Raw genomic sequence first — 25,011 nt, forward strand, 5'->3', positions numbered from 1 at the left:
AGCACTGGGAAATCCCATCCCCAAAGGTCTCAGTTCATTTGAGCTCAACTAACAGTTGCAGAGAACCTGCTTTGTGCCAGGCATGGTGCTCTGGATGGACACAGGAAGAGGCAGACGCAGACCCCAGCCTGGAGAGGCTTCTTGTCCATGTGGAAGCAGACATCAAAGCAGGAAATTTCTCAACACAGTGATAAGACCTGTGATGTGGGGAAGCCTGGGTTGCCATGGATGTGGTTTATGGAGCCTGGGGTGCAGGAAGAGAGCATCACAGAAGAATTTCTGGAGCAGGTAATGCCTGCACTGAGTCTCCAATGGGTAGTGAGTGGCTTTATAGGGATGAAGTCATAGTTTCATTATGGAACACTTTTAAAACAATGCATGAGAACCCCTGCAAGATGATGCGCATAATGTTGAAACTTTCGAAGTTGAATGTTAAAGGCAGTGGTCATATTCCATGTCTGCTGATTCCTCCCTTGCTGAAGAGCAGAGGCAAAACCCCTGAGCAACGCATAGACTAATTCACTTGCAAATATGTTCATGGAGACACTGCCACCTGGATTCTCCCAACAGTTCTCTCTAGATGACTTTCTGGTAATTCACAAACTGTCTTCACTACAGAGTCCTGTCGCTAGAGCTCTTGTTTCGAAGTAGCCAAAATCATCCTTGTGAGGGGAACTGAAGTCTGACTTTCTCTACTGGGTGACCTGTGTCAGGTTCACAACATTCCCACAGGGTTATTTCAGGATAGCTATGAAAATAGATGGGGATTGCATTAACCCTTTCTCAGATGGTATTGGTTACTTGGAACTCATCAAGAGACACATACTGGTTTTATTCACAAACTGGGTTGCTGGTAAGATGGATTAATTGCTTTTCCTTCTCAGAAAATCAAATAAGTCACGTCTAAGTCAATAATGACATAAACTTGTGACCTTTTTCTGGCTTCCCCTTCAGGAAAATGCTTTGGTGGCACACAAAAGTTTTGGGAATGGGAAATGGAAATTTGTTGATTCTCCGAAAGTGTATCTGTTCTGAGAAATCCCAGAAAAAAAAAAATTGAATTTCTGAATAAATCTCTTTCACAACATTTAAACAACTTAAGAATTTGGGGATTTTTTAAATAACATTTTTATAATAGAAGATTCTCAATTCACACTTCTCCTCTCTATCTTCTTACTTTTGCCAAAAGAAGGAGAGGGAGAAGAAGAAGAAGAAGGAGGAGGAGGGGGGAGGAGGGGAGGAGGAGGAGAGGGGGAGGAGGTGGAGGAAGAGGAGAAGAAGGAGAAGGAGAAGGAGAAAGGAGAAAAGAAAATGAAAGAAAAAGAAGCATCTCACACTGCCATAGACCATAGTGAATTGCCTTTCACTCAGCCATTCACTTTCTTGTTCATTTCCAATACACCAGTGTTGGAGCAAAGGTATGGCTTGGAAGGGCTTCAGCCTCATTGGAATTTCCTTCAATCCGATCCCAAATAAATATTCAATCTAAATAAAAACTGGGTACTTGCAGTAGACACACAGCTCCAAAAGGAAAACCCTCTTCTCACAGGGTGCCCACCCTTTATGTGACAGCCAACTCTCTAGAAATTTGGGGGAAGCAGCTGTGGAGTTGAGGGCAGGTGCAGTGACTTGAATAATAGACAACTGTGTTCACTCAGCCTGGTATGATGCTTTAATTTCATACTTTGCCAGGGGTCCCTTGCAAAGGTAATGAGGTAGAGTCTGAATCCCATTAAGCTGGCATGAATGTGTTTCTGGGTTCCTTTTCTCAGTTTTGCTCATTCTAAGAGAGTTGGCATATGACCCAGGTTGAAACATATGAATGCAATTTATAATCCTGCTGTTGTCTTTCCACTCATCCGGGCTGCGGAAGCCGACTCTTGTTTTCTATCCCTGTAGGATGATAATGGTGAGCAGTTTGTAGGTATGGCTTGGACATGCTGAGGAGAAATCCCATCTACGTCTTTTAAATGTCTTCCTAGCACACAAAATGGAGCTCAATAGCATGGCCATTTCAATCTATATGGCTGGACTTTTTTGCTACATACCCAAACATAATTTGTCATTACTTTTTCATTATTTCTAACTGAAAAGTAATTAGCTTTTGTTCTCGTTGGGTGTTATACACTGAATGTTTGTGTCCCCACCAAAAGTCAGATGTTGAAGCCCTAATATCGTGAAGTGATGGTATTTGGAGGGGGCAGCCTTTGGGAAGTAAGTAGGTTTAGATGGGGTGCTGAGAATGGGGTCCTATAATGGGATTAGTGTCCTTAAAAAAGAGAAAGAGACCAGAACTCTCTTTTTCTACCATGGGAAGACACAAAGGCATTATCTGCAAGCGAGGAAGACCAGGAATTGACTTTTCTGGCACCTTGATCTTGGACTTAGCCTCCAGAAATGTGTTTAAATCACCCAGTCTGTAATATTTTGTTATAGCAACCTAAGCAAAACAAGACAGGCTGCCATTATTATTTATTGCATATAAAGCTCACCAAAACCTAAGGGATAGAAATTACGGTAACTGTATAAATGGATAAACTGAGGCTCAGCGTGGTTAAGTAACATTCCTGCCCCAGGATTACAAACACTGGAAAGAATAAATTTACCACAAAATCCAGGACTGAGGCTACAGTAAGAACTTATCTAGAGCTACACTGTCCAATATGGTACCTACTAGGCACATGTGAAATTAAGTTTCAATTTCAATAAAACATTCAGTTCCTTAGCCACACAGAGACAGTGTTTCAATAGCCACACAGAGACAGTGGCTGCCATATTGGTCAGTGACACGAAATTGGATGGCACATTTCTACCAACACAGAAAGTTCTGTGGGACAGCATGCAGATCTTCCTCTCACCAAGTGACTCCAACTAACTAACAATGGACAATGTCCCTCCATTCTCTGACAGATACACACAGCATGGGAGGGGTAAATGTCGCTCAATACTGGTCACAAGGTATCAGTCCTTTCACCATGTGTCATGTGGGGAGAAAACACACTCAGGAAGCACTAAAGGGGAAAGATCTGGGGTTCCATCAGGGCCCCAAATAATTACTGAATCATGAACATGTGGAAAGTGTTAAGATCAGAGATAGAAAGAAGAATGGCAGTGGCTAGGAGCTAGAGGGAGAGGAGAATGGGGCGTTACTGTTTAATGGGTGTAGAGCCTCAGTATTACAAGATGAAAAGAGTTATCAGGATGGATGGTAATGATGGCTGCACACCAGTGTGAATATGTTTACTCACAAGACCTAAATCATTGAACTGTACACTTAAAGAATTTGTTATGTGCATTTTACCACGATAAAAAAGAAAAAAAGGATGTACTGTATAAATATCACCATGTTAATAAATACTGCAACATAAAAAAAGGTGTATGGGGAAAGTCTAATTTCCACGGCACCCTCTTCCCCACCACCCCCCCTCCCGTCCCCGCCCTCCACCTATTTTCTCCCCTCTCAGTAAGATTTGGAGTTCGAGACAATCCCAGGATGCACTGTGGGGTCCTCGCCGAAACTCAGTGACAGGGAATGGAAACGAGACCTCTGAAATAACCTGCCCTTGAGATAGGTTTCTGTCGGCAAGTTTGGGGCAGCAAAGTCATCCCAGGAAAAAAACTGTACCCGCAGAATACTGCAGAACTCCCTGAAAGCTGGGGTGCCTGATGGCAGTGAGACATGACGTGATGGTCGGCCGGAAGACTCTGTGGGTCTCTCTCTCTGCCTGGCATTTGGAAGTAATAACTGGCTCTCCGCTATCCCCAGATCTAGATCCAATGAGCCTCCAATTCGTTTTATGTTTCTGGGGGAGCACGTTTCAAGAAGAAACTGGTAAATTTCCCACTAAAAGACTAGGTCCTAAGTGATTAGTCAAAGCTACGTGACTATTATTCGTGCCCTGTTTGTAGAATAGGTCTATTTACCCTTACCTACCTTGACTGCACAGTGAAATTGTCTCGGGAGCTTTACAAAGTGCGGATGCCTGGGTCCATCCCCAGAGATTCTGATTTAGGGTATTCAGTGTTCAAGAAAAACAATGACAAACGACCCCTCCCCCCCAACCAAATTCCCTAGGTGATACTAGGGATTGTAAAACCATGGGCCAGAACATAGAGGTTGTATGAAATGTATTCATTAATATACGTACGGTGCTCAGGAGATTTCCTGGCACGCAGAAGAAGCACATTCAATGTTACAGTTTTTGTTGTTGTTGTTGTTGTCTGGCTCAAAACTAGAACAGACACTGAATAAATAACTAGTATGTCTCAAAACTCACATACTAACCACAGCCTGACCAAAGATCTGGTTTAGATTTCTAACTGCTGGAAGCAGTTATCCACCTAGGAATTGTGTGTGTCTCTCTCTCTCCTTAGGTGATCCACACTGGGAAGATGAGGCTTCCTTTGATGTATGCCTTCCGAAAGGTTTAGGGGCTCTGGGGTCTAAAATGAGAACAAGTTTGCAACACTGTTATGTTTCTTCATTTGTTAACACCTCCAAAGCTTGGGAGAAGACTTAAGATGAATAAATAATGAGCCTTAAGAATAGATTGGATGGAGGCACATTTGCCATCTTTTCCCCTCTCTCATGGGGACATTATTGCTGATTGATTTGCACTGAGCATCTATTATGGGAAGGACACTTTGGAGACCCAGTGTATGATGTACAGAACACAAGACCTAAGCTCTTCAACTAAGTAGCTCACCATATTTATTCATAACACATATAAAATTTTAATGAGAGTAGAATTCATTTCACATGCTTAAATAAAAATCACCAGGCTATTTCTTTTAGAGTTGTGGAAAGCCCGTTCAGCTAGTATAACAGATTTCTATCCACTTTGTTACCCGTTGCTCATGTGTGACTGTATCAAATATAACTGTATACACAATAATTCAGTGGGTTTTCTCCTTATTCTCTTTCCTTTTCAGAAAAAGAAGAAACATCGACGCGTGAATAAAAGAATACTTGCTCCTTCCCATTTTTACTCTTTTAAGATTTACATCTGTCTTTACCAGTTGAAGCCGCCCAGTTTCCGAACAAACTGAAAAGTAACTCTCCATTGCCTTTGCATTTTAGATCTGTTCACTGAAAAAGTCTCTGCGCAGATTATCGTAGTAGAATCTTGTTTTCCTTTGACTCAGAACTTCAGCAAGATGATAGTGTTGTGGTTGGTCGGTTAGGGGGATGTACTATACCTTGGACGTGGGACTTAGGACTTGTCTTCAAATCGTGAAACTGTCACAGGTTCGAGCTGTCACAGGAAGGCCGGGCTGGACCTATTACACAGTAGCCCAACCTCTCACAATGGAAAAGTACACAAAGTCTCAGCGCATGCTACTGCAATCGGGTTTTGGCTCTAGTTCAGAACGTAGGCTGGCCAGCCTCCCTGGTGCCTCTTTTTAAATATAAAAATGGAGCCTCTCACTGTTGACACAGTTTCTTTGGCTTAATTGTGTTGACAGTTCTGCCGGTGACGGCTTGTCCTCACGAGAGCTGTGGAAGGTGGCCCTTGGCCGTTTATTCTGTAAATGACCCCTTTCCCCTTAATTATGCCAATAGGTCTTTCCTGCAAATTAAGTGTCGAGATAAAACCCCGGGCGGAGTCGGGCTTCTGTAGGCCTTCAGTAATTCGCTCGCTTATCTGTTTACTTCAGGCATGGAGACAAGTATTTATTGGATGAAAACCTGATGCCAGGATGGCTTTTGGCAAAGACCTTGGGAGAAGCCTCGCTCTGCCACTTACTGTCTGGCTGGCCTGACCGTGTGATTTTGGTGCCCCTGCCTGTGGGAAGATCACACACCCCCATCCTGTTGAACGCCGTTGTCCTCACGTGCCTGGCTTTGACCAATGAAATGAACAAGGGTGGGGTCCGTCACTTCCACGTGGAAGCGCTAAGAGCTTGCTGTGGTCGGCCATCTCTCTCTGTCTTCCCTCTTGTAAGCCCAACACGTCCCTGGTGCGGGGCTACTCCTTCTCCTTAGGTCCAGGAGTGAAGGCAGGGTGGAGTAGGTAGGAGCTGTCACCTGCTAGCCAGGGATCATGCGAGAAGAACACATCCTTCAGGTTTGGGAGTCATTTGTTGCCACAGCCCAACCTGGTGCGTCCTGACTGATGACGTGTGTACTTCTGCCCCCCTTATAACTGAGGTCTAAAAGTCACTTCCTTGCACCCTCCATCCCCTCGTCTCTGGTCAGGACCCATGTGAGCCTGCATCGTCCCTTAAGCCATGTTGTTTCTATTTTGAAACTTTCCTGAGTGAGATTTGCCTCCTGCACACTTGAATGTGAAATTCCTCACACATCGTGGTGGCTTGCTGTCCCTGCTCCTCAGCGGGGAGGGGGGAGGAGCCGGGAGTAGGGGAAGGGAAGGGGAGGCAGGGTGTCCTGGGGAACTTTAGAGCAGAGCCGGGGAGAGCTGGGGAGCTGCTTCAGGGATTTGCGTCTGCAGGAACTTCTGCTCGAGTCTTGCCCCCGTGTCACAGCCCACAGCTGCTTCCAATCACTAGATGCATGCATTTCCTGTCCAAACCAAATAATAAAAAAGTAAAGACGCACACCACCAGGGCCCTCGTCTCCCCTTCCCCTGCCTTCCGTCCCCTTCCCCTCCAAAGCTCCAGATTCATAGTTCTGGATTTAAAGAAACACACGCAGAAAGGTATAGTACTATTATTTGGGAAAGCAAAAATACCTTCTTCAAATCATTTTATTTTTTGAAAACGAGCTCCTTCTGGAGTCAGAAGTGACTCCCGAGTTGGTGGTGCGAGAGCTCTCTCTCGGCAGTGGGCGTTGGCCTCAAGATTCAGTCCTGATGCCTGAGCCTGTGCTCTGACCTAGTCCCCGGGGGGTAAGGGTGGGAGGGGGGGTTGAGAAGCACTTGGAGGGAAGTTAAAAGCCTTGGGCCAAGGCTCTCTGGTTTTAACCTCAGTTTATCCGTCAGCCCATTGGTTTCGCGAAACAATGTTAATTCAAATATTAATCCAATCGTGCTACAGTTATTCACTGAGCATTTATTATGTGCCAAGATGTTTCCAGGCCCTGGATATAATGAGTTTTCGGATCCCTCGTGGCTTGCAAACGAACACATAAAGCACGCTGCCATGTTTTCATAATGCTGCCGTTGGAATTATGTTGAGGATCCTTGAGAAGCCCATCCGTCTTTAAATCACCACCAATATACTTTGCTGGTGCCTCAGGCTGAATTTCCAAGGGAACTGATTCTGCCCCTGAACTTTGCACACACACAGTTTGTTTTTTGGGGGGTGGGGGTGGGGGTGGGGTGAGTGTGTTGGCCAGGAATGCTTTGCACACTTCGGGGGTATGTTCAACAGCAGTGCCTGTGAGACAGTGCAGGCAGCAGGGCGGGGCAGAAGGGAGAAGGTGAGCTTCCAAGAAGCAGCGAAGAGGCTTCGCCAAGCCCACTGCAGCGGAGGAGCCGAGATGGCTGTTGTTTATTGCACTTTGGGGTCAGGAAGCTTCTATTCTTTCCCTTCCTGGTATCTACTGGTTGTGGGATATAGATGGCTTCTGCGGAGGGAATGGAACTTTGGAGGTGCCTGTCTTTGCCGGAGGGCAATTCCGTCTTTCCACTTGGGCCGGCGGCTGTCACTTCCAGCGGCTGGCGGATGGTCCCTCGGGGGCCCTGTGCAGTCCAGTGGCGCAACCGCTAGGGACAGAATCAAAGCAAGACCCCCACTACCCTCTGTTTTCCATAAAGGATCTGCCTGAGTCAAACTTGGGAGCTCGCAGAACGTGTCTTCAGCTCCCGAACTCTTACTCTGCAAACTTTCCTGGCGTTCTCATTCTACTCACTGAGAAACCAGTGCCTGGATAAAACTCTCCTCTCCAAAAAACAGTCGTTTTTTGATTTGCTTGGAGGAGGACGCTGTAATCTTGGAGGAATGTGTCTGCACTAACGCTTCAGAGAAAGAAAGTTTATGTCTCAATAGCACTTTCGAGGAGAGAAAACTGAGGTATTCATTATCCATTCCAGGCAGTTTCACAGACGGAGCACCGAGGTGGGGACAAGTGAAAAGACCTGCCCAAGATGCCTCGGTAGCCAGTGCTGCACTCGGGGTTCGAGCCCAGGCTTGAACACTTTCACTGCAGCAACTGCCCGTAAACTCCAGGAGTCCAGCAGGTGGCCAGGAAGATGTCAGGGGCAGGCTGCCTCTTCTGCCTAAAGCCCAGCCTTGATCTTCTTGTTAATGATGTCCAAGGCCATTTTCTAAGTTAAGTGGATTCACTTTCATCTTCCTTTTCTTTGGGAATAAAAGCCCATGTTTGGTTTTTACTAATAATATGAATTTGGGGTCATTGAAGAAAAAGTGTTCATTGAAAGACTGTTTGGATTGAAACATTTAGTGAATATTTATTAAGGACTATGAGCCAGGGACCGTTCTGGACACTGAATGAAACGAAACTGAATGAAGGTCTGTTTTTCCTGTTTCACATGAAGTTTTTCATTCAGTGGTTTGTTCCAGAAAATCATAAAAGAAAACTGATAGCACCAAATACTCTTTTAATTAGAAATGACTTGAAAACCCATCTCACTGGTTTTCGTTTTCTCATCAGAAGGATTTGGACGAGGGGATACAATTGGGTAAACAGAGGGGGACATGCCTGAACCCCTTAAATTCCGTTTGTCATGAAATCCAATCTCCTAAAAACGTAAAGGGAGAAAATTTTCTAAATGAGTATGTGTTATCTGGAGTTTTAGACACATTTCGGTTGAATCTGATATGTGCACAGAGATCACAAAGGCAGGTGGTTGTAAAGAGTGACATGTATCATTCACAGAATCACCAGTTTTCAGTTTAGGTATTTCTTTATGTATGATGGGGTCGGACACTTATATCCACTCAAAAGAAAAACAGAATCACAAGTAAATATTGATTCTTCTATGTCCAATAGATAAAAGTTTGCTCCTTTGTTCAGGATTCAAGACATTGATTTTTTAAAAATAATTTTTAATGTTTATTTATTTTTAAGACACAGAGAGAGAGAGAGAGAGAGAGAGAGAGCATGAGTGGGGGAAGGGCAGAGAGAGAGGGAGACACAGAATCTGAAGCAGGCTCCAGGCTCCGAGCTGTCAGCACAGAGCCCGACGCGGGGCTCGAACTCACGGACTGGGAGATCATCATTTGAGCTGAAGTCAGACGCTTAACCGGCTGAGCCACCCAGGCGCTCATTTTGATTTCTATTAAGTTAGCAAATCTTGTCACATTGAGCTAATCCTAGGAGCAGAAGCTTCTTGTAAGTGTTGTTTGACAACATAACCCTGGCTATGGAGGGCAAGGAGAGACCACCAAAGAAAGAGACAGACCACTCCAGATTGGTAGGGGGCAATTTTCATAGGCAAGGGAACTTGCATATGAGACTCGTCTTAAGGTGGCAATTTACAAGGCAAGTAAATTCTTACACCTGGCCACCAGAATCCTGAAAGTTTAGGTAGAGTCCTTAACTGAGTTCAGTCACATATTCAGTCCAGATGATCTCAACACCATGCTCTCTCAAGGCTATGTCTTTGGAAGAGCTCCAGCTATGGGAACTGTGGACAGAGCATACTTTCCAAGGACAGGGGAGGGGGTGAGGAACCTCCCATTGATTACCTGAGTCCAGCTCGTGCGGGTCAGCTGGCAGTCACATCCTCTTGATGATCTCCCTCAACAGTGAGTGCTTTGCTTTGGAGCTTTGCTGGTGAAAAGGGCTCTCAGGGGGCCAAGTCACCTCCACAGCATCCATGTGAACAGATATGACATGGAGGTCTAGATAGATACAAGGAGATGGGACATTTTTATTTACTAGAATTCAGGGGCACTCATTAAGAGAAAAGGGGGTTTAGAGCTGATACCCAGAATGACTTCATGCTGTGAGGAGGCGTGTGTGTTGACAGCAGGAGCTCTTGGAAGGTGGCAGGAGCCACATAGCAGGAAGCAGAAGAAATGAGAGTAAGTGCCATATGCTGGTGGCTGAGCTACATGGAGAAAGAAGAGAGAAGGAAGCAGCTGCTATGGGGTGAGGCATTTTGGGAAAAGGAGAGCCGTTTAGAGTGGATTTTTATAAGGTTTGCATATGTTGTGTCCCTTCTGTCAAATCTACAGCAAAGTATGGTATCATTTTTCAAGGCCTTTGGATGACAGATGGGAGTGAACTGACTCTCTAATCTAAGACATGCCTAAAGGACAGTCTGGGACAGGTTGCATTATGTGCTCAGAGAGAAGGGACACCTACACACAATGGGTTTATGTTGTGGCTTCAGTGCTGGGGAGATGGGTTTTGTAGCCTAACATCATGTCACGGATTGAGAAGAGTTAGAGCTACTAATCCAGTTTATTGGTGAAAAAACTGATGGGCAAAACTTGAGATGCCTTGGTAGCTGTCCCGCTGCTGACCAGGAAGTGCAGAGCTAGAACTCAGAACTTTGAAATCCCAACTTCTCCTCCTGCAGTGTTCTTTCTAATTTCCACTGCACCCACACTGGTTTTTGAAAAGTAGAAGGGAAATGAAGAAATAATTTAGCCTAGGAGAAGCTGATAAAGGAATTCCTTCTCTATGTTAACTACGAGAAAGGTGACTTCTCTATGCAAACAAATAATATACATAATTTTCTGATGTAGTATAACGTTATTTGCCTGATAAGGAAATTTCAAAAGCTCAAATGATGAAGAATGCTATCCATAGAAAATTGGCGGAAGAGCAAGGCCTGAAATTCCTCCTTTATTCTTCTTTTACATCATCTCAGAATGCTTGGCTTTGATGTTCAAAGTTGTCTTTCTGCATATTTATATTGCTGCATAATGGTGTTTGGATGCCTTCATATTCAAACTTAACCAAACAGGGTTAGATTTTATTCCTGAGGATTTAGATACTGACCCAGACAGGCATCCTCACCACGTAAATGGGATTTTGGTCCCTAATTTGACCAGAGTTAGGTTAGTTCTTCCCATCACAATGTGTTTATTTAGTGGAACAGCTAATTTGCAATTGATGACAGCATTGTTATGTCCCGTTTGTCTAATCTTCCCGGGGTCTATAATCCAATCACGGACTGCACAAGCTGTACAAGAGAAGACAGGCTAGTATTTGGAGAATTCATTAGGACATTTTCTTGGAGGAAAACATGTTTCCTGACAGATAGAAATAATCTCCAATCTTCAAATTTATTTCGTAGACGAGACTACAGAGAGAGACAGTTTTACTGAATGAAACCCATGACATCACCACCTCTTTATTCCTCAGATTCAGTGTTTTATCATGTCAACCTAAGAATAGGGATGGGCTTCTCGGGATGGTGGGAAGCCTTAAGACAGTCTTCCCATCAAAACAATAATAGGAAGACGCTCCACGTTTCAGATCCTCTGTCTTCCACTCTTCAGTGGGTATGGGATCAGTAAAACCTGCCTAAGTCATCCCAGCCAGGTTTCAGAATTTTGGGGAAGAAGAATCTACAAGTTCCTCGGCAAATCTTTCCAAATGAAACTGACTGTAGAACCCGTAACCACAGGCATCTATCTTTAAGATTGAGTCTGCATCATTGCTATAGAAAATGTCCCCTTTCCATAAAGCTCCCGGCACAGTCAGAGATCCTGAGGACTTGCTGGGATTTAGAAGTGTGCTCCGTTACGAGCCATGCTATGAGTATGTATCCAGCTCTCGGAGATATTTACTCAAAACACTAGTGAAATATGGTCTATTAACTAATAAAAGGTGGAATTTTAGTAACTGGCCTAGAAAAACGTATTAACTTTGTTGAAATGCTCATAGCTGTAGGCCTAGTGAAAGAATTACTAAACACATTGATGAATTACTGAGATGACTTAGATTACACAATTCTTGAGGTGTGGATTATGGACTTATATATAGCATACATCTTCACTTTAATTCCAAGAGGAAATCTTGGATGATGACTCTTGGTTTTTAACTCAGCCATTTCAAGAAAGCCAAGGTACTTTCAAGAAGCCCAGGTATCCTAAGCATTGCTTTATTTTATTTTTTTATTATTTTGTTTTGCTTTGTTTTATTTTATTTTATTTTATTTTATTTTATTTATTTTTTAGAGAGAGAGAGAGAGAGGCATGCACACAAGCAGGGAGTAGGGGCAGAGGGAGGGAGAGAGAGAATCGTAAGCAGGCTCCACACTTAGCCTGCAGCCTGGCCCAGAGATTGATCCTGCAGCCCTGTGATCATGACCTGAGCTGCAATACAGTCAGTCACTCAACTGACTGAGCCTCCCAGTCAGTTAGAAGAGGGCCTAAACATCATTTAGAAGAGAGCCTTGTGAAAGAAGACATTATAAGAGGCAAATATTTTCTTGATCAACAGAACACTTGTTTCCTACTCATTTTCATCCGGGTCCCCTTTTTATCTGCACCCGAATTTCCATTTGAGAAGGGCCCTTCCGCATTTGTAGGCTTCATTGGAATGGGACCATTTCCACCCGCAGCTCCAGGGGTTGGCCCTAATTGGCTGAAGCACAGGGCACTTCCCTCCCACAGTGCTTGGCATCTGCGTGGGTATGTGAAAGTCCCCTTGCTGTGGAGCAGGACTTTTTTTTCCCTTGTTTTCCTTTTTTTTTTTTTTTTTTTAACGATTGAAGGAGAAGGACTCGTCCTCTCCCTTGCTCTCTCCTCATCTTCTTGAGTCTTGACTGACACATGGGCAGAGCATTTTTTCCCCCAGTAAAATTAATTTCTCTTGAAACTGAGCTATCATGATAGAAGAGATGCTTGAAAATCTGGACACATTCTGAGATGTGTTCTTGGAATTTTCCATAGAAAATTAAAGCCTGATCCACAGTGACACATTCAGCAAGTATTTGCTTACTGCAACCTCTTCTCAAATGATGAGATAGATCTGAAGGGCTTCAAATAAATCCAGGATTCTCCATCGAGCTTAGGGTAGTTTAACATGATAAAGGGATGCTGGATGGATGTTTGGAGGTCAATCGCCTAAGCAACTGGAGGGGCTCACAGGGGCTCCAGAAGCCTTTACTTCCAAAATCTTTGAGGCCAAGGGGCTCTTGATCAAAGCAAGTATGCAGTGTACTGAATCTCTTGGAGTTTCAGAATTTAGCCATCTGATTAGATTAACACGCTAAAATTTTGTATTCTACTTCAACCTCATCTAAAATGTTCTGTAAGTTGACCGTGGTGGCTAAGGATATGAATGTGATGAAATTTCACCATCCTGGTTCCTTCCCTACACACAATGGGATGGACAAAATTTATAGAGTTAGTATAGGGACCGTATACACCCACTGGCTGAGTGACACAATAGAGGCTATGTATACAAATCTCCTTTGGTTACTAAAATTCCCTTCTCTCTTTTACTGCCTGGATAGTTATGTGTGCGGCTAATTATACTTAGAATTACTTGTGTTTAAAAATCCCAGTAAGGGGGCGCCTGGGTGGCGCAGTCGGTTAAGCGTCCGACTTCAGCCAGGTCACGATCTCACCGTCTGTGAGTTCGAGCCCCGCGTCGGGCTCTGGGCTGATGGCTCAGAGCCTGGAGCCTGTTTCTGATTCTGTGTCTCCCTCTCTCTCTGCCCCTCCCCTGTTCATGCTCTGTCTCTCTCTGTCCCAAAAATAAATAAACGTTGAAAAAAAAAATTAAAAAAAAAAAAATCCCAGTAGGTTTAATTTTACCCACTGGCAGTGGATTCCTTGGTCCTAACCTGCCATAGAAAAGATTCCAGGAGATTCCTCTATCGCTCTCGATCACAAAGATACGGTTAACTTTATCAACTTTTAACATAGGTGCTTTGAAACTGATCTAAAAAAATTCACAAACTCACCTGAACCTCTAAGTGTAAGTAAGAGTTCCTTTAATGTAGGACTTTGTTTATACCAACAATCCAAACTCTGTTTCCAAACTTGAAAACATCTTTGAGTTTTTCTTTGCCATCCTAAAATGCTTTGTTAAATATTTACTTTTTGAGGATGGATGAGACTTTCAGAAATTTAAGTTGGACTTTGGTCTAGGCTCTAGGTGGAATAATCAAGCTGGCTAATCTTTTTGTAAAGGGAGGTAACACTAAAAGAAATGGGTTAGCTGTGCGTGTGTGTAAGTGTGTGTGCATGGGCGTGTGTGCACCCACTCATGGGTAGGGATACATGGGTGTGCACCCTCATGACTGAAGGCAATTTGGAAAGTTGAGTGCTTTCAGCTAAGGCAAATCACTGGGGTAAGCATCCATACCCCCAAGTGTGAAGAGAGCAACACTCATTTTTAGTTAAGTTTCCTATAGTTGAAAACCCAGTTTTATCATTATATAAGTAGATTCTGTATGTAAGAAAAGCATTGTAAGTTGATTAGAATATTTACTTTGATTACTTTCATTTTCTGTATCTGTATTGTCTTTGCATATCAGCCCGTCTTTTCTATTTTAGGGCTTTGGGGGCACATGCATGTATGTATAAATCTTTGTATAGGCTCTGCTATAGCAGAATGTGGAAATAATTGGTCATCAAATTTTCTTGATAATTGTTATGATGGGTCTGCACAGGATTTTAATTCCATTTCTAATTGTGGATTAAGATAAATACTTAGCTGGCTGTAAATCTCCAGCTATTTCATACTTAATTAACATTTGGTTTCTGATTTATTCTGATAGAGAGACTATATTTAGATACCTAACTATTCACACAAATGACTTTACACTAGAGTGTGAAATATCAGAGTTCAGAGTTTTTAGAGGAATAAAATAAGATTCTGATGGTCCTGTCAACCTTGTAGCAAATCTGAGCAGAAACCAGCCAGTTGTCAGAAGTCCTGCAACACATTCTCTTGGAGTTCTCATTTACAAAATTGGATGAATGAAAATCTTATATGAAAAACAACAGCATTAAAACATAGGCCAAAATATTAAAACACTGAATATATGAGAAAGACCTCTAAGTAATCAAAGCCACAGTTGCAGTTTCCTAGGAAATGGATTTTAGTCTTTAAAACAGGAACATCATGGCTTCATGTCACTTATATTTATAATAGAAATTAATGCTGGAAAGAAAGGGCTGCAAAGCAAACTTTGCAAATCAATTGTTATAAAAACGATACAACGTTACCCAGTTTGCCCCTGGCTTCTTCCAAGATGGTTTCTGAATTCCCTCACCTTGATACATATATTTTTCCATTGTGTCTTTTTTGGAGTAATAATAAAATTAGAATTACAAGCTAAGACTAGAATCCTGTACACTCTTGGGGCACTTGGGTGGCTCAGTCAAGTATCCAACTTTGGCTCAGGTCACCACCTCACGGTTCATGGGTCCGAGCCCTGCATTGGGCTCTCTGCTGTCAGCACAGAGCCCGCTTCAGATCTTTGGTCTCCCTCTCCCCCTGCCCCTACCCTGCTTGAATTGTCTCCCACTTTCAAAAATAAACATTAAAAAAAATTTTTTTTTAAAGAATGCTGTACCCTCTTATACAAGGCCAGAACTGTACAGCACATTAATTATAGTCTTACTCTACTTATGAGTCTACTATATCATTAATTTGATTTTTTATACCTTAGAAAATGTTCATTATAGAATATGTCATTCCATCATTTAAAATTGATTAAATAAGCTGCCTGAAGTCATTACTTCAAAAATTGTGCATCTGACCCTTGATCAAAACTCAGAAATACAAGAAAACATGCAAAATATCTGATCAAACATGGTTTTGCATGGCTTTTTTTTTTTTTTTTTTTTTTTTTTTGCCATTGCTGTCCACAGTGAAATTATTAGGGGAAAAAAAGGATCAATTTTGAATTTTTTTTAAACATTTATTTATTATCAAGAGACAGAGAGAGACAGAGCATGAGCAGGGGAGGGGCAGAGAGAGGAGGAGACACAGAATCTGAAGCAGGCTCTGGGCTCTGAACTGTCAGCACAGAGCCCTATGTGGGGCTCGAACTGAACAAACCATGAGATCATGGCCTGAGCCGAAGTCAGACTCTTAACCGACTGAGCCACCCAGGCGTCCCCACAAGGATCAATTCTGAATCCTAGTTTTCTTCTTGTAAAGAATTTATTTCTTGTACCTTCGTTCCAGGATAAAAAGAAAAAGAAAATGGATTTTAGCATCTTTACCATAAGAATCTCAATTCATTTTGCAAACACCAGCTGTGATGTATTAAGAATTTCCTGTAGAAGGAAACATCATAAAAGGGGAATCTTTGGTGTTCAAGCCAGTGTGATAGTGAAAAGAAAACCATTGACCACCATTGACCTTGGGAAGTTCTTAAGCCCTTTGAGTATCAGTTTCCTTTTCTGTTAAAATGGGGCATTTCCATGTTTCATTCACAGGATCCATGAGGATTGCTTCAATAATGCAAATAAACCACCTGCCCCATGGAACACAGTTGGTGCTTACTAAACTTTAGTTTGTGCCCTTTTCTTTATGCTTTTCATCTGTCTTGCTCTTATGTAACCCATTTCTGCTGTATCTCGGAAGCTACCAGAAAAAGCATACAGTAATCTGCAGCCCACAGAATTTAAATCCCATTGCATTGTTTCTGGTAATGAGTAAGAAGATGAAAATCACAGGGAAATATTCCTCACCTACAAAGTGAAGTTAAGCGACTTGCCCAGACCACCCAAGAGTCGCGAGAAGGTAGAGGAACAGGAACGTCACCACCAAGGATGGGAGTGAAACTTGGTACAATGACTTTGGGAAGTATTTCAGAATTAATCTGTTTTTTTTTTAAGTTTTGCTTTTCCTAATGTCAAGATTTCAGCTTTAGTTTTTTAAAAATACAAGTAGAAAAATGTAAGCACTTTTAAGAATAAACTTATAGTAAGAGTTTCACATGGGCAGAAAATGTAGGCTTTCCTTGTACAGAAGTGTTAATTCTGTAAACGGTCATTTTTTTTATAGATGCAACAGAGTTTCCCATTGAAAAATAGATGTCTCCTTACTAAACTGCTTCCCGTGGTATATGGGCACAAGCTCAAGTTTTATCATCAACCGTGACCTCAAACTTCTCCATACAATCTTCATGTAGGATCATGGTAGAAAGTGCAGGATATCTTTCGCACTCTGATAGCACCAAGATCTGCCTGGATATGTTTGTTTGTTGATCAGGGTCAGGACATGTCTTCAGAAGGACTTTGCTCAGCTGGTTGGTCTCTGCAGTAGCTGTTGGTGCTCACGTGGTAGTTCTGCTGGAACGCTGAGAAGGTTCTGTCAGAGGGGAAGTAGGGCTTCTGGGGAAGCCATGACTTGGAGATGCTCCCTGATTCTTTGCTGGAGGCTGTTGCTAAAGCATGGGTTGAACATGTGCTTGCTTGGCAGGCAATACAAGAATTACAGAAATACAAGAAATACAGAAAACATCCAATGCAAGAAACACAGAAAACATTCGGAAAGCTGCACTTTCCTGGAGAAGACTTCCAGAGAGATTCTTCTACTCCGCACGTTGGCTTTATATTCTAATGGCAAGAAAACGTGTGAAGAATATGCCAACCTTATCAGTTATCGGTAAATGCAAATAACCTCACAATTTTATGAAATTTATTTTTTTAATGTTTATTTATTTTTGAGACACAGAGAGAGCATGAACGGTGTGTGTTTGGGGGGGGGGGTTCAGAGAGGGAGACACAGAATCCCAAGCAGGCTCCAGGCTCTGAGCTGTCAGCACAGAGCCCGACACGGGGCTTGAACCCACGAACTGTGAGATCATGACCTAAGCCGGAGTAGGAAGCTCAACCGACTGAGACACCCAGGCGCCCCTCACATCACAATTTTATAATACCAGGTTCACAAAAACGAAAGCATCTGATGATGAAGAGCAGGAATCCATGAAATGCTGGTGAGAACACAAATGGGTAACATGGCTTTTGGAAACAATTTAGCATTGTTTTGTAAAAGTTGAAATTTACATGATTTTTCATCCAGAATTTCATCTTTCGGGTCCATACCCAAGAAATTCTTGTGCATGTACACTTCTGGATACACACATAATGATTGACATGCAGGATTGTTCCAAATACCTAAAAACCAGAAACATGCCAAATACTCCTCAACATTAGAATGTGTAAATAACTTGTATATTTAGCCAGCGAAATATTCTATAGCAATGGAATTGAATAAAGCATGGCTATGTATCCCAATGTAGTTGTGTCTAAAAAACATAATGATTGGGAAGCAAAGTAGAGATTCAGTTTATATGAAATTCAAAAATATGAAAACTTTGTCAACATATTGTTTCAGGAGAATGGTAAACTATAAATGGAAAGCATAACATTCAGAATAGATGGGGTGGTAGAGAGGTTTGAGAAACAAAGGTCATTTACAAGATTTTTTTTTCCTTAAAATTTGGGGGTATGCACATCTTAGGTACATATATTATATAATACAATAAATAATCATACAAAACATATGTAATATTCCTTCATGTGTATTAACTTCTCAAATTAATAAAGATTTTTTTCACTGTAAATGTTTATGTAATGGGAACTTGAAACTCTGCTTTAAGCAATGTAAATAGTAATTCACAAAGATGAGAGGGATTCTCACTATTTTTTTTTAAGTTTAAAACAAACTTAAAAATTGAGAGAGAGAGAGAGAGAGAGAATACATGTGGAACAGAAAGAGAGGGAGAGAGAAAATCCCAAGCATGCTCCGTACTATCAGCACAGAACCCAATGCAGGGCTCAAACCCAAGGACTGTGAGATCATGACCTGAGCTAAAATCAAGAATCTGATGCTTAACTGACCGAGGCACATAGGCTCACCCTCACCGTTTCTATCACAACATTTCATTTGATAACGTGAATAAATCCTCCTGGCTCTCCAACCAATCAGTCTCTTTAAACAGTCATATTCTCCCATCAGCTTTATTGAGATATAATTGACCTATAACATTGTGTAAGCTGAAGATGTACAGTGTGTTGGTTTGATACATTTATATTTTGCAAAGGGATTACCACCACAGCCTTAGCTAACACCTCCATCCTGACACATAGTTACCACTTCTTTTTTTGTGGTGAGAACACTTAAGGTCTACTCTCTTAGCAACAAGTCTATGATACAGTATACTTAGCTATAATCACCATTTTGTACATTAGATTCCCAGAACTTGTTAACCTTATAACTGGAAGTTTGTACCCATTATGCCAACATGTCCCCATTCCCCTGAACCCCCAGACCCTGACCAGTACCACTTCTGTCTGTTTCTCTGAGTTTGGCTTCTGATGTTTACATTTTCAATTATTATTTTTAAAATTTTAATTCCAGTATAATTAGCACATAGTGTTAGTTTCAGGTATACAACACAGTGTTTCAACAATTCTGTGCATTGCTCATTGCTCATCATGATAGGTACACTCTTAATCTCCTTCAACTATTTCACCCATCCCCCCACCCACCTGCCCTCTGGTAACCATCAGTTTGTTCTCTATATTTAAGAATCTGGTTTTTTTTTTTTGGTTTGTCTCTCTTTTGTCTTGTTCATATGGTTTTTTTTTTTTTAATTCCACGCATGAGTGAAATCACATGGTGTTTGTCTTTCTCTGACTGACTTATTTCACTTAGCATAATGCCCTCTAGATCCATCCATGTTGTTGCAGATGGCCAGGTTTTATTCTTTTTTTTATGGCTGAGTAATATTCCATTGCATGTATATACCACATCTTTATCCATTCATCTGTTGATGGACACTGGCTGAGTCCATACTTTGGCTATTGTAGATAATGCTGCTATAAACATCCGGGTTCATGCATCTCTTTGAATTTATATCTTTGTAGCCTTTGGATAAATACCTAAGTAGTGCAATTGCTAGATTGTAGGGTGGTTCCATTTTTAACGTTTTGAGCAAACTTCATGCTGTTTTCCAGAATGGCTTGAACTTCCACCAACAGTGCAAAAGGATTCCCTTTTCTCCACACCCTCACCAAGAGCTGTTGTTTCTTTCATTGTTGATCCTGACAGGTGTGAAGTGATATCTCACTGTGGCTCTGAGTTGCATTTCCCTGATGATCAGTGATGCTGGGCATCTTTTCATGTGTCTGTTCACCATCTGGATGTCTTCTTTGGAGAAGTGTCTATTCATGTCTTCTGCCAATTTTTTAATTGGATTATTTGTGGGGTTTTTGGCGTTGAGTTGTGTACATTCTTTATGTATTTTGGATACCAACCCTTTATCAGATATGTCATTTGCACATATCTTCTCCCATTCAGTAAGCTGTTTCGTTGATTATTTCCCTTGCCACGCAGAAGCTTTTTATTCTGATGTAGTCCCAATAATTTATTTTTGCTTTTGTTTCTCTTATATCAGGAGACATAACTAGAACAATATTGCTGCAACTGATGTCAAAGAGGTTACTGCCTGTGTTCTCTTCTAGAGTTTTATGGTCAGGTCTCACACTGAGGTCTTTAACCTATTTTGAGTTTATTTTTGTGTGCGGTATAAGAAAGGAGGGTAGTTTCGTTCTTTTGCATGTAGCTGTCCAGTTTTCCCAACACCATTTGTTGAAGAGACTGTCATTTTCCCACTGCATAATCTTGCCTCCTTTGTCAAAGATCAATTGACCTTTTAGTTTTTATTTTTTAAAGTTTATTTATTTATTTATTTATTTATTTTGATTGAGAGAGAGAGAGAGAGAGTGAATGAGAGGGAGAGAGAGTCTCCATGCTGAGCATCAATCTAACGACCCTGAGATCATGCCCTGAGCTGAAATCAAGAGTCTGACGCTTAACCGACTGAGCCACCCAGGCACCCCATAACTGATGACTTAATTATGGGTTTATTTCTGGGCTCTCTATTCTGTTCTGTTGATCTATGTGTCTGTTTCTGTGCCAGGACTATACTGTTTTGATGACTACAGCTTTGTAGTATAGCTTGAAATCTGAGATTGTGGCACCTCCAGTTTTGTTCTTTTTCAACATTGCTTTGGCCATTTGGGGTCTTTCGTGGTTCCATACAAATTTCAGGAGTATTTGTTCTAATTCTGTAAAAAAAAATGCTGTTGGTATTTTGACAGGGATTGCATTAAATCTGTAGATTACTTTGGGTGGTATGGAGCTTTTAACAATATTCATTTTTTTCAATGCATGAGTCTGGAATATCTTCCCATTTGTGTCATTTTCAATTTCTGTCATCAGTGTCTTATCGTTTTCAGAGTACAGGTCTTTCGCTTCCTTGGTTAAGTTTATTTTTAGGTATCTTATGATTTTTGGTGCAACGGTAAATGAGACTGTTTTCTTAATTTCTCTTTCTGTTGCTTCATTATCAGTGTATAGAAATGCAGTGGGGTGCCCCTACAGACATTTTTTAAGAACAAATTCCAGTAGCCAAAAGTTACTAAAATAGAGTTGAGTGTTTTATTTGGGACTCTAATTAAAGGAAATCCAGATTGTAACTAAGAGGAAACATTCCCCTTTCCTACCTCCTCCATTGTCTCATAACCTGTGATAGATAACTGGCCAAATCTGTCCCTTCCCCACAGGTTTCCCTAACAAATCAGATCCCACATTGATATTATTGATATTCTCTCTCTCTCTTTTCTTTTCATTGAAGCATAGTTACATCAAATGTATTATGTATCACTCTCTTTTTTTCTACTTGCTGGTATGGTTTGTGTAAGATTGAAATTTTTTTCTTCCTTGTTGAAAATGCTTCTCCAAAACCTTCTGGAATTAATGCGTTTTCAGAGTTGGTTTCTGACTAGCAATTCAACTTATTTGATTATTTCTGGCTTCTTTGGGATTTCTGTTTTGCCTTAAGTCATTTTTGTTAATTAATATTTAAAAGTTTTTAAGTGTTATTTATGATTTGTAGAGCGCTGAACTATCATTCTTCTTAATAATCTCATTATTTCAAAATTGTCTATTGTGTATGAGTTTTGATCCATTTTTCATTCCATTATTGTTTATTTGTGTCTCCTTCCCTTGTTCAGTTTTACCAGAGGTTTTCCTACATAATATCTTTCAAAAAAAAACCCCTTAGGTTTAAAAAATAAATAGCTTTCTTTTTAACATTTTTATTTCATTTCTTTCTGCTATTGTGTTTATCTCTCCTACTTTACTTTTAATTACTTTGCAATTATTTTTATATTTTCTTAATTCAAATGTCTAGGACAATAATTTTCAAAACTTACAAAGGTCTATATGGCAGACAAAAGGCTCTGAGTTCTGTTTTTAAGTTAAGAGATGGTCAAAGACACTTCTACTTAATTCAAGCTTGTTATAAATAGTTGTGGCAGGAGAAAAGAAATCTCAAGCAATATTTCAGAAGAGTAGAAGTTGTATTGGATTTTTATGGTAGATCAGAAATAAAAACTTCAACCAAGATGGAAAAAGAGAAAAAAAATCATTTGTTTTTGTCCTGTAAGTTCAGTTATATCTGAAGTGATAAATAATAGACATTATGCATGAATTATCACATATTTTATGACTTCCCTCGATCATTCAAATATGCTTCAAATATACTCAAGCATAGAAGTTTTTATTTCCCTTGGATACAGATTCTGCAATAAAATAGTTTAACAATAAAAGAATTTTTATTTTTCTTATGTCAAAAGGCAATGAAGAAGGAAATGTGCGGTTCACCAACGGAGGAATCTATTCCATATTACAAACAGCAAGAATAATCAGATTAGATACTACTTGGGAACTTGGCCTTAGTTGGTTGGCTAGCCCTGAAGCTGTTTGTTTAAGTCCCTAGCTCATGAGTTCAGCTTCCCTTATGTAACAGTGTACACCTGAACAGAGCACTTTGCCTGTTCTTATGTCATTTTTTTAAATTCTTATTCACAAGGTAGCCTTTATTAAACTCTACCATCAGGTTTCTAGGTTTTGTTCATGACATGAAAAGGGAATTTTAAAAATGTGCATTTCAGGAATATTGTTTGCTAAGACATTTAAGAAATCAGTTTTGCCCTTATCTCTTTGAAAAATGACCCCTTGCAGGATGCACCTGCTCCCATCCTGAGGCAAAGAATGCCAGCCGTTCAGGCACTGGGGTAGCCAAAGGGAATGAGCAGGTATGGCTGAGGAGGAATGGAATGTTATCAGTATTGTAACAATCTAAGCACATCAGTCACACTGATATCTTAGCACACAGGGCACTCGACTGGCAGCATGGAGGGTGGCTCTGGCAGCTTCGGGCACAAAGGAAGACAGCTGTTTTGGCCCGGGTACCCTTGATGATAATCCTGGAAAATAGAAAAGCAGACAAGTCAGAGAAGCCTGAATAAGGGAGAAGGAAAAAGGCAGATGCCACATTACAGCCAAGAATATTTATTCATGAGTGTTCCCTGGGGATTTTGTAAAATAATTGAAGGGAATTAAGAGGTGCTTTACTTGTTAGGTTTATTGTGGCATGTGGAAACTGAGGCAACATGCTGTGAGGACCAAGATACCTGGAATAGGAGTAGAAGAAGAACATGGGTTAGGTGGAAAAAAACAATAATAATAATTATAATATCCAGCTTCTACTGAACATAAAGCTTTACATGCCATTTGATTTCTTTTTAATTTTTTTAACGTTTATTTGTTATTGAGAGAGAGAGAGACAGAACATGAGCAGGGGAAGGGCAGAGAGAGAGGGAGACTCAGAATCCAAGGCAGTCTCCAAGCTCTGAGCCATCAGCACAGAGCCCCATGCGAGGCTCGAGGGCTCGAACTCACAAACCGTGAGATCATGAACTGAGCCAAAGTTGGTCGCTTAACCGACTGAGCCACTCAGGCGCCCCCATGCTTATTTGATTACATTTGAATCTCTCAATAACTGAACAAATGAGGTAGAGAAAAATTTTTTCCTTGCTATTACAGATCACGAAGCTTATAAAGGTTATTTAACTTGCTCAGGGTCATGTTATTAAAATGCAGTATCACCATTTGAACTTGAGGATTTCTGCCTTTGGAAGCTAAGGCTGCCTCTACTTTTGTAGGCAGTGCTGTCTTGGGACCAGGAAGGTAACAGGAGTCCAGAAATTCTGGGGGCAGCTCACTGCATCCTTAAGGGGAGTTGTTGAGTGTAAGGCATTGGAGGACACCATGAGACTAGACTTTCTGGAAAGGGGTTCGGCAGTGTAGTTACCAACTGTCACCATACAAAATTATCATATCATTATTGACTATTTTCCCTATGCTGTACATTATAGCTCACCTGACTTATTTATTTTATAACTGGAAGTTTGTACCTCTTAATCCCCTTCCCCTACTTCACCTGCCCTTCAACCCTCCCCACTCTGGTAACCAACAGTTTGTTTCCTGTATCTCTGAGTCTGTTTCTGTTTTGTTTTTTAGATTCCACACATAAATGCAATCATACAATATTTGTCTTTCTCTGTCTGACTTATTTCACTTAGCAGAATACCTTCTAGGTCTGTCCACGTTGTCACAAATGGCAAGATTTCATTCCTTTTATGGCTAAATAATAACACCACACATATATCTTACATCTTTATCCATTCATCTATTGATGGACATTTAGATTGCTTCCATATCTTGGTTATAGTAAATAATGTTGCAATGAACATAGGGGTATTTCTATCTCTTCCAATTGGTGATTCTATTTTATTTTGATACATACCCAGAAGTGGACTTGTTGGATTGCATGGTAGTTCTAGTTTTAATTTTTTGAGGAGACTCCATATTGTTTTCCATAGTGGCTGCACCAATTAACATTCCCACCAGCAGTGTACAAAGATTCCTTTTTTCTCCATATCCTCCATACTTTTGTCTTTTTTGATAATAGGCAATCTAACAGTGGTTGGGTGACAGCTTATTGTGGTTGTGTTTTGCATTTCCCTGATGATTAGTGGTTTTGAACATTTTTTCATGTCTGTTGGCTATCTGTATGCCTTCTCTGGAAAAATGTCTATTCAAGTCCTCTGCCTATTTGTTAATCACGTTGATTTTTAAATATTAACTTGTGTAAGTTCCTTATGCATTTTAAATATTAACACCTTATTGGCTGCCTCATTGGCAAATATCCACTCCCATTCAGTAGGTTGTTTTTTGTTCTGTCGATGGTTTCTTTTGCTGTGCAAAAGCTTTTTTAGTTGGATGTGGTCCCATTTGTT

The sequence above is a fragment of the Puma concolor genome, chromosome C1, assembly GCF_028749965.1.
Source record: "Puma concolor isolate L17-30 chromosome C1, mPumCon1.1.hap2, whole genome shotgun sequence".
NCBI classification, from domain to species: domain Eukaryota; kingdom Metazoa; phylum Chordata; class Mammalia; order Carnivora; family Felidae; genus Puma; species Puma concolor.